The 17,335-nt window shown below is 43.5% G+C and overlaps 1 protein-coding gene across 4 annotated transcripts in view; it reads left to right on the top strand.

Moving 5' to 3' along the window:
* Window positions 1–17,335, top strand: part of Cep57l1 (centrosomal protein 57-like 1) — a 91,029-nt gene that overhangs the window by 5,141 nt on the left and 68,553 nt on the right. The window lies entirely within an intron of this gene.

Here is a 17,335-nt window from a genome sequence, read left to right as displayed (position 1 = left end):
TGCATCTTGCTGTGTGCGGTGGTTCCTTCAGTAGGAGCAAAGGCTCCAGGTGATGGCTATTCTTGGTTGTCAACTTGACTGCATATGGAATTAACCAAACCCAAGGAACAGGGCACACCTATGAAGGATTTTTAGTTAATTGGGTCTTTTGAGGTTGGCAGACACCCTAAATCTCAGCCACACCTTCTCATGGCAGCCTATATAAAGGATGGGGAAGAAAGATACTTTTGCCTTCTGGGTGCTTTTCCTCAGTCTTACTGGCATTAGAGCCTGCTTCTTCAGGATTCCAATGATATATACTGAAGACCACCTGAGATATCCAACCATGTGGACTGAACAACTATTAGATTCTTGGACTCTCTGCTGAGAGACATCATTTGTTGGACAAACACAGCTTGTAAGCCACTCTCATAAATCATGTGTGTATGATATACATTTTAGAAGTTCTTACTGAAATGAAGATGCTGAGGCCAAACTTAATAATCAATTAATATTCTTTGAAATACCTACCAAGTAAATAGCATATTGGTCTTCCTGCTAGTTATTTTTTTCTTTCTGTAGGAAATTTGTACACGAAACCATCATGTTGTCTCAGAACTTGAAGTCATCAGCAGAGATTAGGTATATTATGTGATAGGTCAGTTAATACTGTTGAGTCCTGGCCTCCTGAGCTGTCTTTTTTCAGCTTCCATTCCTGTTTGATGGAAGTGTTTTGTTTAGACACATTCATATTGTAGGCTAGTTTTTGGTTCTCTGCCTGAGAGAAGATTTTGCATACATGCACACATTGGGTTACTATATAGTTGGCTCTTGAATGTCAAGTTATTTATGTGCGTTTACTTGAGACAGGGCTTGCACATGGCCTTGTTTGAGATCATCCAGCCTTGTACTCCTAGTGCACCTTAAAGTCTAGTAGAACAACATACTTTGGGCTTTTAGTAAAGTTTGTGTCTGTGTGATGTTGAAAGATCCTGACAGAGAGTAAAAATTCCATGAAAGCCTCTAGACATGTGTCCAAAATGGACCTCGCTATTGGCAGAAAGTAAAGTTTAACTTGCTCCATTGATTCAGAAAATGTTTGTGCAGAATGTTCTGACCGTTCCTTGAACCCGTGTGTTTGCCAACCACTGTAGCCCACTGTCAGGTGGTTGCGGTTTGGTTGTTGAGCTGAAATCAGAAAATTTCCCCAGCAACTTAAGAACTGTTTCTGTGTGCCAGCGAATTTTGGTTTCAAACTTTCGGTTTGCGGTCGCAACATCTCACGTCTCACGGGAGACAGAGACCCGAGTCTCGAGACATGGAGTGTGATCGGCAGATGTGCTAGGATCACTGACTGCCGCTCTGGGGGATGCCTCGGAGCAAGGGGAAGGACTCTAGGAGTCCGACTGGGACGGGAGTAAAGACTCGGTAGTCTTCCTGGATTGGAAGAACTACTCACCAGCCCGACCTTCTGCATCTTTGGATTGGTTTTGTCTGCCTAAGAGGTGGCAGACATTTGTTAGTCTTTGTGTGTGTTTCTTCTGTGTCTGTTTTGTGTTTTTTGTCACCTGGACGATGGGACAGACTGTGACGACCCCCCTAAGTTTGACCTTAGATCACTGGTCTGAAATTAGGTCGAGGGCCCACAATCTTTCAGTGGAGATCAAGAAGGGACCTTGGCGGACTTTTTGTGCTTCTGAGTGGCCAACATTTGATGTGGGCTGGCCACCAGAGGGGACTTTTGACCTGACTGTGATCTTTGAAGTTAAAGCCATTGTCTTTCAGGATGGACCTGGGTCCCACCCAGACCAGCAACCCTACATAACTGTGTGGCAAGACCTCGTCCAGAATTCACCCCCATGGATCAAACCGTGGATCCCAAAACGGAAGCCAGGTTCTCGAGCCCTGGCTCTCCGCAGACCAAAAGTGAAACCCAAGGATCCTCCTGAAAAGGAGCCTTTGCCTGGGCCCTCAGCTCTCCCCAAGATCTATCCCGAGATTGAAGGGCCTCCTGAGTGGCCAGAACCTCCTCCTCCCTATCCCCTGCCCCCTCCAGCTTCCACGCCTCCACAGCTTCCAGAGCCCGGCCCTGGGGCTGGTGGCGGCACAGTTGGAGGACCGGCGGCTGGGACCCAAAGCCGGAGCGCACAGAGTCTCTCCGCAGATGGGGTTCCTGACACCATGTCTGCCTTTCCTTTGTGTGCAGTGGGACCAGCGGCAGACCTGCACTCTCTCCAGACTCTTCAGTATTGGCCATTCTCATCAGCTGATCTCTATAACTGGAAATCCTACTTTTTCAGAAAATCCAGCTGGACTAACCAGCCTGGTGGAGTCATTAATGTTATCTCATCAGCCCACTTAGGATGATTGCCAACAGCTTTTGCATGTTCTTTTTACCACAGAAGAAAAAGAAAGAATCCTCTTAAGGGCTCAGAAGACTGTCTCAGGGACAAACAGGGCCCCAACCAACCTGTCCAACAAGATAAACGTGGGGTTCCCTCTCGATAGACCAGACTGGGACTACAACACGGCTCAAGGTAGGGAGAGGTTGACAGTTTACTGCCGGGCTCTAGTGGCAGGTCTCAAGGGAGCGGCAAGATGCCCCTCCAATCTGGCAAAGGTAAGAGAAGCTATGCAGGGGCCAGCTGAAACCCCGTCTGTTTTTCTAGAGAGATTAATGGAGGCTTACGGACGCTACACTCCCTTTGACCCGACCTCGGAGGGTCAACAAGCCGCGGTAGCTATGGCTTTTATAGGGCAGTCATTAGCAGACATTAAAAGCAAGTTACAGAGACTGGAAGGGTTACATGCCATGGCTTTACAGGACTTAGAGAGGCAGAGAAAGTGTTTACAAGGAGAGAAACAGAGGGAGAAAAGAAAGAGAGAGAAGCATGAGGAATAAAGAAAGAAAAATAGGAGGGATCAGAGGCAGGAGAGAAATTTAAGCAGGATCCTGGCTGCAGTAGTAGAAGAGCGTGAGGGAAGAGGTAGATCTGAGAGTAGACAAACAGGGTACCTGGGCAACAGGGAACCTAGACCTTGTGGAAGAAAACCCGTTCAGAAAACTCTGGAAAAGGACCAATATGCATAGTGCAAAGAGAAGGGACATTGGGCGCGAGAATGCCCATGAAGAGTGGGAAATGCCCCTAAGGTCATGACTCTCGAAGATGATGACTAGGGGAAATGGGGCTCAGACCTCCTCCCCAAGCCTAGGGTAACCCTGACTGTGGGAGGGGACTCCTATGGACTTTCTAGTATATACCGGGGTAGAACACTCTGTGTTGAAACAACCATTGGGGAAGCTCAAAAACAACAAAAAAAAAACATAGTAATTGGAGCCACAGGCCAGAAACAATACCCTTGGACCACTACACATACTGTAGATTTAGGGAAAAGACAAGTGAGTCACTCACTTGGTCACCCCTGAGTGTCCCACACTGCTTCTGGGGAGAGGTCTTGACTAAACTGAAGGCCCAGATTAGATTCACTCAAAAAGGGCCGAGAGTAAGTTGGGAATCCCCTGCCTCCATGGTCCTGGCCCTACAACTTGAAGAAGAGTATCGCCTACATGAATGCATGACGCAGCAGAAGGGCCAGCCCTAAGAGACTGGTAGACTGCCTTTCCTAGATCATGGGCAGAGACCAGAGGCATGGGGGTAGCTGTCAGAGTACCCCCCATGGTTGTCGAACTGAAAATGGATGCTACCCTTATAGGGGTGCGGCAATACCCAATGAGCTGCGAGGAAGGGATGGAATTAGGCCACATATTCAGAGACTATTGCAACAAGGTATTTTGATGTCTTGCCAGTCGCCCTGGAATACTCCTCTGTTGCCGGTAAAGAAACCCAGCACGAGTGACTATCAAGATCTAAGAGAGGTCAACAAGAGCATCCAAGACATTCACCCAACTGTTCCTAACTCCTATAACCTCCTCAGCTCGCTCCCCCGAAAGTGAAAGTGGTATACAGTACTTTATTTAAAAGATGCTTTCTTCTGTTTAAAGTTACATCCCTCCAGTCAGCCTATATTCGCCTTTGAATGGAGAGACCCTGACACTGGACAAACGTGACAACTGACCTGGATGTGGCTACCCCAGGGGTTCAAGAACTCCCCCACCCTTTTTGATGAGGCTCTACATCTAGATTTAGCCTCCTTCTGAGCTGAAAACCCCTAGATGATCTACTCCTTACTGCAACCTCAGAGCAAGAATGCAGGCAAGGGACAGAGACTATTAGCTGAACTGGGTGAGTTGGGGTACCAGGCCTCTGCTAAAAAGACCCAGTTATATCAAATGGAAGTTGTCTACCTGGGATACACTCTTCGTGATGGGAAGCGGTGCCTGACAGAGGCTAGGAAAAAGACTGTGACTCAGATAACAGTACCGGCTATTCTGAGGCGGGTGAGAGAATTCTTGGGCACTGCTGGGTTCTGCAGACTTTGGATACCTAGTTTTGCAACACTGGCTGCCCCCCTCTTTCCCCTGACTAAGGAAAGTGGGGAATTTAAATGGACATCAGAACATCAGAGAGCCTTTGAGAATATTAAGGAGGCCCTGATGACTGTGCTGGCCTTGGCACTGCCAGATTTAACCAAGCCCTTCACCCTTTATGTTGATGAAAGGATGGGAGTAACCAGAGGGTTCTTACTCAGACTCTAGGGCCATGGAAAAGGCCCGTGGCACATCTGTCTAAAAAACTGGACCCAGTGGCCAGTGGATGGCCCACATGTCTGAAGGCCATTGCAGCAGTAGCCTTGCTTGTTAAGGATGCCGACAAGTTAACTTTGGGACAACAGATAACTGTGGTGGCCCCCCACTCTCTTGAAAGCATTATCCGCCAGCCCCCAGACCAGTGGATGACCAACGCCCGAATGACTCACTATCAGAGTCTGCTGCTGACTAAGCAGGTAACGTTTGCCCCTCCTACCTGAGACAGAAGTCTCTTTGCCTGTCCACTGCTGTGCTGACATCCTTGCGGAAGAGACAGGGGTCCAGAGTGATCTGTGTGACCAGCCATGGCTGGGCATTCCAAACTGGTATACAGACAGAAGCAGCTTTTTGGTAGAGGGTAAAAGGATGGTAGGGGAGGCAGTGGTAGATAGCAAACATGTGGTGTGGGCCAGCAGCCTGCCAGAGGGTACGTTGGCCCAGGAAGCCGAGCTGATTGCCCTCACCCAGGCCCTTTGGATGGCTGAGGGATGGCTTATTAATATCTACACCGATAGCAGGTATACTTTTGCTACAGCCCACGTCCACGGTGCCATCTACAGGCAGAGGGGATTGTTAATGTCAGCAGGTAAAGATATTAAAAATAAAGAAGAGATTCTGAGTCTCCTTGAGGCTATTCACATGCCAGCCAAAGTGGCCATCATACACTGTCTGGGACATCAAAGAGGCTGAGATCCTGTGGCTAGAGGTGATCAGATGGCTGACCAAGAAGCAAAAAAAGCAGCACAAGGACCTATGGTCCTCATCATGAAAACCTGGTATAATCAATTTGAAAACCCCTATTGTTCCTTGGAGGTTAGCTTCAACTACACCCTATAAGACTATCAACAAATGAATAAATTAGGTTTCAAGTTTGAAAATCCCTATGGCCTAAGAGAAGCTAAAGATTAAAAAGTGGTTTTGCCCCCAAAAGAGGGAAAGAGATATGTTACTAATTTACATCAATTAACCCATCTAGGGGCCAAACATCTACAGACTTTGGTTAAGTCTTCCAACTATTATGTTTTGGGACTCTCTGATGTCACAGAGGAGGCTGTGGTCAGAAACTGTGTACCGTGTGCCATGACTAATGCAGGACATTCAAGATACCCTCCAGGAAGACTACCAGGAGATTGCCCTGGAGCCTATTGGGAAGTAGATTTTATTGCATAAAACTAGCTAAATATGGTAACAAATATCTTAGTTTTTATAGATACCTTTTCAGGATGGGTAGAAGCCTACCCAACTAAAAAGGAGTCTGCTAATGTCATGGTCAAGAAAATCCGGGAAGAAATTTTTCCATCTTTTGGGATACCTAAGGTAATAGGGTCCAATATTGGACCCGCCTTTGTTGCCCAGGTAAGTCAGGGACTGGCCACCCAACTGGGGATTAATTGGAAATTACATTGTGCTTATAGACCCCAGAGTTCAGGACAGGTAGAGAGGATGAATAGAACCTTAAAAGAGACCTTAACCAAATTGACCATAGAGACTGGCGGAAATTACTGGATAGCTCTCCTTCCCTTTGCCTTGTTCCACGTCAGGAACACCCTGGGAAACCTTAAGCTCACTCCCTATGAGATCCTTTACGGGGGCCTCCCCCACTCACCGAGGTGAGGGGAGTGTTAGATCCTCCAGAATTTAACCCTGGTCCTTCATTGTTTGCATGTATAAAAGCCCTAGAAGTGGTCAGAAATACAGCCTGGGAGCAGCTCAAAGAAGCCCATGAACCAGGAGATTTGACGGTGCCACACCAGTTCCAGGAGGGAGACGCAGTTCTCATCCAACACACCAAACTCGAAACCTAGAGCCTCGTTGGAAGGGCCCCTACATCGTGCTGCTGACCACCCCCACCGCTGTTAAAGTAGAAGGCATCTCTGCTTGGATCCACGTCTTTCATTGAAGCGAGCTCCTGATCAACCCCAAGATGATTGGGAAGTGGAAAAGACTGCTGATCCTCTTAAGCTGCGCCTATGCCGCCTCCTCTGGCGCAATTCAGAAAAAGAGTGACAACCCGCATCAGCCCATGACTTCCACTTGGCAAGTACTATCCCAATCAGGATAGTACTTTGCCACTTCAAAAACGGAATCCCCAGGGGCATGGTGGCCGACCCTGTACTTTTGTCTCTGCCAAATTATTCCTGCGGCCGGAAGTAACCTCCCCCGCCCCCCCCCCCCAAACGAGGTCCGAAGTTACAGGTTCTATAGCTGCCCCAAGCACATTAAGAGCTCCTGGTGTGGAGAACCCAGATGGTACTTTTGCAGTGATTGGAGTTGTGTTACTTCAAATGACAGAGATTGGAAATGGGCCACTGAGTCCACCAGGGATGGGCTAAAATTTTCCTTCCAAAATCAAGGACCAGGCAAACATGCAGTAATGGAGCTCTACAAAAATAAGAAATGCAGGTCTACAGATTTAGATCGAGTAAAATTGCAGTTCACTGAAATGGGGGAAATTTTTGATCTTGCCCAGTGGCTCAGGGGCATGACTGGGGTATTGTGTTTTACAATTATGGGAGTAAGCCAGGATCGTTGCTCCATGTACACTTAAACATTGAAAGTCCTCCGGCCCTACCGGTGGGCCCTAATAAGGTACTCCCGAGCAAGGCTGACTATGCCTCCCGGTTCCTGCCCTGGTCCCACCCACCACCCAAAAGTCTTCCCCACAGGGGATTCCTCTGGGTTCCGCTCTCCCTCCTATAACCCCAGTACAAGTTGGGCCACCACCTACCAGACAAAGACTATTCGGCCTTCTCCAGGGAGCTTTCTCTGTGATAAATGGTACCAATCCCAATGCCACTAAATCTTGTTGGTTGTGTTTAGCCTCTGGTTCTCCCTATTACGAGGGGATGGCGGTAATGGGAACTTACAACAATACCACCAGCCATGATCACTGCAGCTGGGGATGTAGCCACACACTCACCCTCACTGAAGTGTTGGGCACAGGCACATGCATAGGAAAAGTGACTCTGAGTCATCGACATCTGTGTAATGAAACCCATAAAAGCCCTAAGACTGAATCTACTTATTACCTGTCACCTGGTCCTAATAAGTGGTGGGCTTGCAGTACCAATCCCAGTACCGGTTTGGTTGTTGGGCTGAAATCGGAAAATTTCCTCAGCAACTTCAGATTATTCCAGCCATTAGCCCATAGAGTTGCATCACCCCTGCACCATTTTGCTTGCAGCTGTGCCTGCACATGACTCCTTCCTTGTACCCTTCCCGTACCCATCTCTTGTAAATCGCCTCAGATCAGGAAACCGAAACTTACCTGATTGGTTGCTTAGGGACATATGATTTGGAAATCCCCTCCCCTCCTCCTTTCCCCCTAGGGGAATCATAAAAGGAGGGTCCCATTTCCCTTCGAGGTCAACTCCTTTACTCCTGCATGGGATACGAGTTGTCCCCAGAGCTCTGGCTTTCCCCGAAGAAAGCCTCGTGTGATTTGCATCAAGCTTGGTATCTGTGAGTTCTTGGGGGTCCGCCATGGTCCTGAGACTTGAGTAAGGGTCTCCCTTCAGGGATCTTTCAATGTGTGTTATATTTCTGGTGTATTTGTGTTTATGTACATGTGTGTGTTTGTATGTGTTTCATGAGTGTGTTTGTGTTTATGTGAGTGTGTATCAGTGTGTGTGTATGGTGTGTATATCTATGTTATGTGTCAGGTGTATGTATTTGTGTTTATGTACGTCTGTTTATTTGGGTGTGGATGGGTGTGGTTCAGGCCTTGAGCACATGGCCTTGCATACTGCTGGGCAGCGCTAGTCCAGTGCATGGTTTGTCTTGTTGGTTCTTTTGTTTGGTTCCAAGGATTGAATCTAGGACCTCAGCATGCAAACTGGGCACTCTACTACTGAGTAAGACCGCAGCCCTCTTTCATTTTAAGACAAGGGTTTACTCATTCAGGCTGGGTCATGACCTTAGCTAGGTGGAGGCTGGCCTGGGCATGTGAAAAGGATGCTGTGTTGTAATACTGTGGCACTGGCATAGTTTCATAGCCAACTCCTGTTGCTGCTGTGGTGAGCTGGTGCTATGAATCTCCACTTGTGTTGCTCTCTCTGTGGCATCACGAACGTCAAGCACACTTGTAGTCCCAGCTCCTTGGGAGGCAGGAGTTGGAGGCCCTGTCTCAACAGTTATTTCTGTCACAAATTATTTGCATATGAGCATTCAGTCTATAGTAAACCCTATTTCACAGTAAAAGGTTGTTACCTCTTGATATGTTATGAGACACAAAGGTAGGAGAGGGAGGGAAAGAATGTGTTTACAGTGCATTGCATACATGTATGAAATTGTCTAACATGTAAGAACTGAGCTTGTGTTTGTAGCCTACTTCCCACTTTGTATAATACACACAGCCCCCATTAAGTGTTACATGGGAATCCGCCCATTTATGTATGCCATTGAGCTTCTGGCCCATAGCTGGGAGTTTTTTTGTTGGGGGAAGACAAAAGTTACATGACATGGGGTGTACCTTAAAATTGTTTAAGAATTAACTGTATAGTAATTTACCCCACACCCCAGTATGTCCAAAGATAATTTTCAAACAAATTTAGAGAAATTAGCTAACATTTATTTGTGATTCATGTAGCAGGTAAAATACTGTAAAACTGGCCCTGACAGAATTAGATTTTCAATAAAGTATCTTGAGTGGCAGCAAGGAAACAAAAGCAGTCTTGCTTGGCACCATACTACCTCAGTGTTGCCTCAAGGGTGGCCACAGGTAAGACCTCCTTTCCCAGACATACTCTTTGGTGGCAGAAGAGTTCACTCATCTTTAGTCCATAGTTAGGATAAAGCTGCTGTAAAAAGGACCAGGTAGAGAAGCTTTGTGGACGTGTTTGGCGCTCACGGCTAGTTCACACAGCAATCCTGTGTTTTATTTTATAACAGAGTCAGAGCTGCTGCAAAGGGCTTGTAGTTCTATATTCCTGCCCAGAGTTTCAGAGGCTCCACATCCTTGACAGGACAGCCACCTTAAGTCTGCCAGTCCTTAACAGCACTGGGGTGTAAGCTCCTGGTTCCACCTGTGTATCTTCTGCAAGCTGTCTGAAGACCCTTTCCTTGCTTTTTAACTGGGCTGTGTGTTTTGTTGTTTAGAGTTTTGAGTACTGGGAGCCTGTTCTTGCAAACAACTTCGTCTGGCACATCTTTCATGTTCGTAATGCTTTCCTTTGTAAAATTGCTCCAAATTTTAATGAAATCCAGCTAAGTTTTATCTTTCAAGCATCGTTTTTAGTGTTGCAGATAAAATGTTATTATCAAAAGTAGACTTAGCCGGGCGTGGTGGCACACGCCTTTAATCCCAGCACTCGGGAGGCAGAGGCAGGAGGATTTCTGAGTTTGAGGTCAGCCTGGTCTACAAAGTGAGTTCCAGGACAGCCAGGGCTATACAGAGAAACCCTGTCTCGAAAAACCAAAACCAACCAAACAAACAAAAAGAGTAGACTAGATTTTCTGTTATTGTATTCAAGTTTTAGAGGTTAGTGTTTTACATGAAGGTATGTGATCTATCTTGAGCTAACTTTTTAAGAGACTATGAATTTACCTTGGATATATTAAAGTCTCTGCTGGATCTGAACTATTATTTAGATCATTAAATAATAAATCTAAAACAAAAAGCAAAGCTAAAACCCAGTTTATCAGCCCCTTGCAACTGTATTGTCACTCTTTAAAACTGTTCATGGCCAAGAGGCTTGAGGTCAGTGTTGAGGAACACTGGGGGCAGGACTCAGGGTTCCTGTCAGGGGACCCTTCTGTCACCTATTGCTAACTGGCAGGTGGCTTGTGCCTCCAGCCAGTGTTAGTTGGGCACCTCCTTCAGTACAGAATGTAACTTTCCAGTCTTCCAGCTCCCTGCTGCTGTGTGCCTGCTCTGTCAGTGGGAGTTTGTAGAAGTCTACCTGTGGCCTCTCCACATTACCTGTTATTTTATTTTATTTTTTCTTAGTAACAGTTTTGCCTCAAAATGCTTGCTTGGTTTTTCATCCTACTGATTTACTGAAAACTGTCTTGTCAATGTCAGCTAAATTGTATATTCATGCATGCATGTGTGTTGCGGTCAGGTGTCTCACTTGCTCTGTCTCTCAGCCTGCCAACTCGCCAGCCCTGCTAGGCCACTTGGCTCCCTCCAGGCCATTTCTCCATCCCCCCCATTCCCCAGTTCCTCTTGCTTTCATGAAACGCCCCACGCAACACCTCACACACCCCTAGTTAGCTATCTCAACACCTCATTACCCAGTAGAATCAAGACTCTTAATGCTTAATTAGTCAATCAGATTTATGTATCAATAAATGCCAATGCAGTAATTTTAGAGCCAAGTGATAATGATAAAGCTTTAACACAATTATTCTAACCTTTTGATTAACACCATGTCAGCCTCCATTCTAGTTCTCCCTCTCCTCAGACCTCTCTCTGTCTCCTCAACTCCTCCCTCTGCCTCCCTTCTCCTGTCCAATCACAGCCTCCCACTGCCCTAGTGTTACTGGGCAGGGAAAATCCTGCAACATATATCTGTGTGTATTGTACAGATGAATCATAAATGAAACTCTTAGAATTTGAGATTTTAGATTTTAGGGTTTTATCAACACTTATTTTAATTCCTTAGCAGTATCAATTTTAAGAGTTTCAAAAGGCCCCTTTCAGGGTGCCACCATGGGCACTGGTCTCAGCATTGTCTCTTTCCATGTTATTTGCTTCCATTGCTAGAGATAAATTAATAACACACATTCATAGCTGTACTATTTTCTTCATTTTTGTTGTTGTTGTTGCCTCTCTGGCATTTCCAAATTCTTCTAGTTTCTTTTGAATGTGTGTCTAAATACCCTGTTTCTGGCATATGTTAATGGATAGGATTTTTGAAAACAGTAATGGTTAAATCTGTCTTCACTTTGCCTTTCTGGAAAGGTGTATTTACCAACTATAACATATATAAGCATTTTCTAACAGGTTTTATACATTTGTCTTATTGATGGCTTTATTCTTTTATTGTTTTTCTTACATACAAGTGTACCCCATAATAATATTTATTTTTAGAAATGTAACTAATATACATATAAAGATGCAGGAAGCAGGAGATGAGGTAAAAACCTGCTAGTTCGATGAGTAATTTTATTCCTTAACTGTATACAAGCCTGATTTTACACCTAAATTGCTAGCTCTTTAGACATCTCTTTCTATCTGTGATATACTACCAAACTAGTCTACCTTTCTCTTGTGCTTTTCCGAACAAACCCACGAGAGCTCCCTAGCACTCTTTCCTAGAATACTGTTTCACTGCATCCTGGAAGCTGCTTTTCTGTGGTTCCTGAAAGCCTAAAAAGAATCCCCATCTCTTAGCCAGAGCGCCTCCCATAAGGCTCTCCCAAGCCAAAAGAAAGCTTTCAAGTCTCCAGCTCCTCCCCGAAGCCTTTGACAAGCTGAACACATCAACCGTCTTGGGTCAGTAGCGCCCAAGCCACTTCACCTTTAGGGTGGGACAGGTCAAGGCTATGCCGCTGGCTTTGTCTCTGGTCTTAGAGCAAAGACTCTCCCAAGCAATTTGCCTTAAAATAGGCAGAAACTTTCCATTCTTTAGCATTCTTATCTCTGGAGTCTTTTAGGGGCACACCCAAACTACAGGACTCACCTAACTGCATCTGACAAATGCAGTACCGTTCTAAGCTTTCACGCTAACAATTTGTTTTTCTATATACAATCATCAAATATCCTGTGACACCTCTATAGAGAAGTAAGATTGAATTTTATGTAATTTTAAAATGTGAAATACTGGACATGGTGTTACTGTTATGTCCAAGTTGCAGACCCCCAAAGACCACCAAGGAGCCAAGTCTGATGTAAACACATAAGGGTCTGTATTAGGAGCTCTAGTGCAATGTCTCTCACCCACTGTCCCATCACCGTGAGTTAGAGTGAGAGCCCTGAGTCTAGGGGAGCAGGGAATTTATTATTGTTACAGCAAGCTTAGGCAATTTCCATACGGGCAAGAAGTTAATGTTTTAAAAACTTCATTTCTGGCGTACTCTGCAAGAACCAAACACCTTATAAACAGGATGGCTAAGGTATCTATTCTCTGCAGGATGTCTTATCTATATGTACCTTAACCTTGCTATTATAGCCTAACTGGCTGTTGCTAAAAGGGATGGGTTGCCATAGACTGATTGCTCAGGAGGACTCTGTGATTTTCTTCTGGAATTGGAGTTTAGCACCTGGTCTCATACAAAATGGAGTTTCTTCAAAAATGGAGTTGGTTGGGCTTTACATTACATTGAAGAGGTCAGCTCAGAGCTGTTGCAAAATTCTACCAGGCACCCATCCCCACTGGAAGAGACAGGTCAAAGAGCACATAGGCAGAAGGAAGAGGCTAATTAAGCCTCTTCTACCTCATTCCCTAAAGACCAATCAGTTTAAAGGGCACACTGTTCTGCCAATCATATTGTGCCTAGTTGCTGATGCTCTATCCCACCCCTGGAAACTGTATAAAAACTCACCATCCAGGCCATCCAGGGTCCCTGCCTTTCCTTCAGGTGCAGGATGACGACCCCAGCATGCTGGAACAATAAATTCCTCTTGCTTTTGCATCAATCCCTGGTTCCACAGTGTTCACTCAGGGGTCCCTGGTAAACTAAGGCTCGTCAGAGTCCTATAGCATGCCCGCAATCCCAGCATCCCAGGATGCTGAAGCAAGAGGATCTGGATTTGAACCAAGCCTGGATTATACCTAAAGAACTAGTCTCATAAATGGATACATAAATAAATAGCAAAAAAAGAAAAAACTTTAAAAATACCAGTAATAATATAAACTCTCTACCCTCTGCCATGAACAGTGTTAGTATGTTGGCCCTCTGTATTTTTTGTTATTATTTTAATGAAAAAGGCACATCACATATAGTGTCTGAGTGTCCTTGAATTTGCATATGTCATTTTCAAACAGTTTCTAACTAAGAGGATATCTTAGTATACTTAACCATTTCCTAACTTACTTTTCTCTTCTCACAGTAAGGGTTGTAGAGTTTGTCTATGTTGCTATTGTGGCGCTATTGTTTTTTTTTTTTTTTTTTTTTTTTTGGTTTTTTGAGACAAGGTTTCTCTGTATAGCCCTGGCAGTCCTGGACCTCATTTTGTAGACCAGGCTGGCCTCGAACTCAGAAATCCGCCTGCCTCTGCCTCCCAAGTGCTGGGATTAAAGGCGTGCGCCACCACACCCGGTGTGCTATTAGTTTTTTATTTTAAAGTCTGTATAATGTTTTACTACATGGATAGAAAACAATTTATTTCCAAGTTTCGATCAGTCTGCCTCTAGGTATTTATTTAAATTACAAGCAGAGCTACAATGGCTGTCCTTATACAGATCTTATAAGAGTGTATTCTTGTTTCAGAGTTCAGGCATAAATACTGAAAACTGGGACTGTGGAATCAGAAGGCATATATCATCCCTATCCCAATTTTCAAAATGCTCTGTAGAATCTTTACTTCTTACATATACACAATTTTATAAACCTGCCTTCCTGCTGGCTGTATCTAGCAGTTCATTGGGATGCCTGTCTCCTACACCTTCCCAGAGCTTAGCATTGGCAGTCTTCTGAGACTTCCTGACAGTCTAACTAGTGAGAAATGCTCTTCTAAATGTGACTTACTTGATATTTATAAGTAGGTTGACCTGAATTCCTAAGCTCCACCAATTCTGCCTCTGCATCCTAAATAGGAACCATTTATTTGGTTTTAGTTTGCATTTTCCTGGTAGGTTGAGCTAACTTTGTTCTATCTTCTTATCCATAGTCATTTTTTCTTTAAACCCTGTTAAGTACTCAGTACTCTTTATCTGTCAGTGATGGTTCTGTTATATAAAAGGTGTAATCATTTAAATGTGGGTTTGTCAGTGTAATTGAACTGGTGATCTTCTTGCCTCGGCTCCTGCATTCTGGAGTTATAGCCATGTAGCACCAGGCTTACTCATTTTAATTTTTTATTTGTAGATTATCTTCTTTTTGTGTGTGTCTTATGTCTTTTTTTTTTCTTTTTCTTTCTTTCTTTTTTTTTTTCTTTTTTTAGTTTTTCAAGACAGGGTTTCTCTGTGTAGCTCTGGCTCTCCTGGAACTCACTCTAGACCAGGCTGGCCTCAAACTCAGAAATCCGCCTGCCTCTGTCTCTGCCTCCCAAGTGCTGAGGTTAAAGGTGTGTGCCACCACTACCCAGCTAAGAAATACCTTTTTAAAGTCTGTAATACATTCTTTTGTTTCCTTCTAAAACAGCTACTCATTCCTTGGCCACAAGTGGGCAAGTCTTGTTGGAATGGGTGATTATATTTGGCATAGAGAAGATATACCTAGTTTCACAGTATGGATAGCATATTATCCTGGCATATCTTCTAGACAGCTAGTCCTTTCCCCACAAAATTGCCTTCTTTTTTTCATGAAAACAATCCCATATTTCGGAGTCTATTTCTAAACTATTCTGTTCTATGGACTTCAAGACAATACCACCAGTCTACTTACCTCTATTTGGCATTATCCCTACAGTTCCTATAGATTTTTGTCCTGGTATATGTGAATAGACTTTTTAAAATTAAACTAATAAAATGTATTTTAAACTACACAATTCAGTATTGACATTTCTAAGTCATCAAAATAATTTATAATAGTTCAGTGCCTCTTAAATATATATGGTATCTTCTGAAGCTAAAAGTAATATGCACTCAACCAGTTTTAAAATCTATTTGGAACATTAAACACGATAGAAGTAGAAAAAAATCTCTTATGAAGTCCTCTATGAAGGGAAATTGTGAAAAGTTCCTGATTAGACAGAAGCCATTCCATCTCCAAGGGAGAATACGCAGCCTAACTGTGGCTTCATAGAATGAATTGAGTAGTGTTCCTTCTGTTTTTATTTTGTGGAATAGTTTGAAGAGTACTGGTATTAGGTCTTCTTTGAAGGTCTGATAGAATTCTGCACTAAACCCATCTGGTCCTGGGACTTTTTTTGGTTGGGAGACTATTAATGACTGCTTCTATTTTTTAGGGGTTATGAGAATGTTTAGATGGTTGATCTGATCCTGATTTAACTTTGGTATTTGGTATCTGTCGAGGAAATTGTCCATTTCATCCAGATTTTCCAGTTTTGTTGAGTATAGACTTTTATGGTAGGACCTGATGATTTTTTTGATTTCCTCAGATTCTGTTGTTATATCTCCCTCTTCATTTCTGATTTTGTAAATTTGGATACTGTCTGTGTCCTCTGGTTAGTCTGGCTAAGGGCTTATCTATCTTGTTCATTTTCTCAAAGAACACCAACTCCTGGTTATGTTAAGTCTTTGTATAGTTATTTTTGTTTTTACTTGGTTGATTTCAGCCCTGAGTTTGATTATTTCCTGCTGTCTACTCCTCTTAGGTGTATTTGCTTCTTTTTGTTCTAGAGCTTTCAGATGTGTTCTCAAGCTGCTAGTGTAAACTCTCTCCAGATTCTCTTTGGAGGCACTCAGAGCTATGAGTGTTCCTCTTAGCACTATTTGCATTGTGTCCCATAAGATTAGGTATGTTGTGCCTTCATTTTCCTTAAATTCTAAAGTCTTTAATTTCTTTCATTATTTCTTCCTTGACCAAGTTATCATTGAGTGGGATATTGTTCAGCTTCCATGTGTATATGAGCTTTCTGTTGGTTTTGTTGCTATTTAAAATCAGCCTTAGTCCATGGTGATCTGATAGGATGCATGGGATTATTTCAATCTTCCTGTATCTGTTGAGGCCTGTTTTGTGACCGATTATATGGTCAGTTTTGGAGAAGGTATCATAAGGTGCTGAGAAAAAGGTATATTTTGTTATTAGGATGAAATATTCTATAGATATCTGTTAAATCCATTTGGTCCGTATGTTAGTTTCAATGTACCTCTGTTTAGTTTGTGTTTCCATGATCTGTCCATTAATGAGAGTTGGGTTGTTGAAGTCTCCCACTATTATTGTGTGAGGTGCCATGTGTGCTTTGAGCTTTAGTTTGAGCATAGTTTCTTCTATGGTGAATGTGAGTTCCCTTGCATTTGGAGCATAGTTGTTCAGAATTGAAAGTTCTTCTTGGTAGACTTTTTCCTTTGATGAATATGAAGTGTCCTTCCTTATACTTTTTGATAACTTTTGGTTAAAAGTTGATTTTATTCGATATTAGGATGGCCTCTCCATCTTGTTTCTTGGTACTATTTTCTTGGAAAATTGTTTTCCAGCCTTTTACTCTAAGGTAGTGTCTGTCTTTGATACTGAGGTGCATTTCCTGTATGCAGTAAAATGCTGGGTTCTGTTTACATATCCAGTCTGTTATTCTATGTCTTTTTATTGGGGATTGAGTGCACTGATATTAAGAGATATTAAGGAATAGTGATTTTTGCTTCCTGTTAGTTTTGATGTTATTTTCATGTTTGTATGGCTATCTTCTTTTGGGTTTGTTGAAAGAAGATTACTTTCTTGCATTTCCTAGGGTGTAGTTTCTCTCCTTTTGTTTGCATTTTCCATCTTTTATTCTTTGTAGGACTGGATTTGTGGAAAGATATTATATAAATTTGTTTTTGTCATGGAATATCTTGGTTTTTCCATCTGTGTTAATTGAGAATTTTGCTGGGTATAGTAGCCTAGGCTATCATCATCATGAGATGTGATTTTTAAACCAGA

The sequence above is a fragment of the Mus musculus genome, chromosome 10, assembly GCF_000001635.26.
Source record: "Mus musculus strain C57BL/6J chromosome 10, GRCm38.p6 C57BL/6J".
Taxonomy (NCBI): domain Eukaryota; kingdom Metazoa; phylum Chordata; class Mammalia; order Rodentia; family Muridae; genus Mus; species Mus musculus.
This window is presented reverse-complemented; position numbering and strand designations above follow the sequence as displayed.